The sequence below is a fragment of the Arvicola amphibius genome, chromosome 9 (assembly GCF_903992535.2).
Source record: "Arvicola amphibius chromosome 9, mArvAmp1.2, whole genome shotgun sequence".
Taxonomy (NCBI): domain Eukaryota; kingdom Metazoa; phylum Chordata; class Mammalia; order Rodentia; family Cricetidae; genus Arvicola; species Arvicola amphibius.
The window spans coordinates 55951137-55953042 of record NC_052055.2 but is presented as its reverse complement, the minus strand read 5'-3'; the positions used below and the strand labels follow the sequence as shown (position 1 = coordinate 55953042).

Below are 1906 nucleotides of genomic sequence, written 5' to 3'. Positions count from 1 at the left end.
TTATTTGTTCATTTGTCTATTGTTCGTCTGTTTCACTCTCCAGCACAGAGCATGTGTCTGCAATCCAAACTCTTCCACTGTGGCCTGAGTCCCTGGGACAAACTTCCCAGTGTAGTTCAGTGCCTGCTCACACTCATCCATCTCCTCCTCAGGAGCTGGGGCAGCTGCCTTTTTCTCCTCTTTCCGTTCAGCCTGGGGCTTCTGTTTCTCTTCCCGTGAACCCTTCTTTTTCCTTGGAGTATCTTTTTTAGGCTGGCTCTCTGCAAACTTTTTGGCATCAAACTGGGCCATCTTCTCACACAGCTTCACCTCCCCCAAGACTGCCTGAACTGGGGCTGGTTAATGCAGGTGAGGAACCATCGGTTGGTATTGGGGAAGGCCTGGCGAAAAGAAGTCTCTAAGACCTGCTTGTAGAGCCACAGAAGGGTACAGACAACTGTGATATCAGCCAGAGTCACTCGCTGTGGACCCTGTACCTGGGGAAGGTCCCCCTGGTTACAAACAACCGTCTCACTGCATCCCCACAGTGTAGAGGAGAGAGTGAGCATAAGAATGAGAGGAGAGAAGAAGATGTCTCCTGCCCTCCCACTCGCTCACCCACCAAAAAGTCCTTGTCTTCAAATGAGTGTCCAGCAGCCCTAGGATTCGCCTCACCTCTTCTTTTGCATTTTCAGTGGCCTGTTTGTTATGGTGCATGATGCCCAAGGTGGGGAACACCCAGGTGCTGGCTGGAGGAACGCTATCACTGTCAACAAAGCTCACCCACTGCACCACCTGAGCTGCTGCCTCTGGAGTACTTCCCCGCAGGTCCTCGTTGCTTACATAATAGGCGATGCCATTGCTCTCAAACACACAGAATCCATCATCCCCCTCAAATGCTGGAACCTTGCCAGCAGGAAATTTTCTGAGAAATTCAGGGGTGCGGTTGGTTTGGCCAAAGTGGAAGTGGGGGGGGGGGGTGCGGAGAGCACGCGGACCTGAGCCCCACTGTACTGAGCAGCAATGAGGGCCTTGAATTCTCTCCAGTTTTCAGGATATGTGTACAGGGTCCCAGCCGCCATGGTGATTCCGCAGAGAAAGGGCGACGTTCGCGTTCTTATGGGAGGGCAGGAGACATCTTCTTCTCTCCTCTCATTCTTGTGCTCACTCTCTCCTCTACACTGTGGGGATGCAGTGAGACGGTTGTTTGTAACCAGGGGGACCTTCCCCAGGTACAGGGTCCACAGCATCTGTAACCAGGGGGACCTTCCCCAGACACAGGATCCACAGCATCTGTAACCAGGGGCACCTTCCCCAGGCATGGGGGATCACAGCATCCTGATAACTAGGATGGGTCTGCTCTCTGTGTGGTTATAGTCATATAAAACCGTGGTTCCCATGGGGCAATGCTTAGCTGTGATCTGAAGTTAGCTACTTGCAAAATAAGCAAACAACAAATGAATTCAAATGCTGCAGAATGAGAATGAGGTCTCCAGATGGAGAGCCTTTGAACTCACTCAAAGCCCTTGTCTGAACATTAAAAGACCTATCTCATCATTAATGGATATTAGTTCAATTCTCTTTTACAAGACCGTGTTTAGAGAGCTGCTCCTCTCAAATGTGTTCTGAACGCTGAGTAAGAAGGAATCAGATTCACATTTCTGCTTCTCAGTGGAACTCTCTTTTGTGGGTCACAGCACTTCAAATGGGCTTAGTGGTGCCATTATACAGCCCCTAAGTAGTGTGTTAGACACTGTACTTTGCATGTAATAATCTCAGAAAAGGGTGCAAGGAGCTGGTTGTCCTGAGTGTTGAGCAGAGGCTACTAGGGTTTAGATATTTGTGTTCTTTCTTCTGTTTCTCTGGGTGACAAACGACCTTCATGAGAAAGCAAAGACGCAGCAGCTGGAGCCCTGGGGCTGGCAGT

General features: G+C 50.2%; 1 pseudogene; it reads right to left on the bottom strand.

Moving 5' to 3' along the window:
- On the bottom strand, positions 1-1061 carry LOC119822727 (annotated as a pseudogene).
- Between the last annotated feature and the right edge of the window lie 845 nt (positions 1062-1906).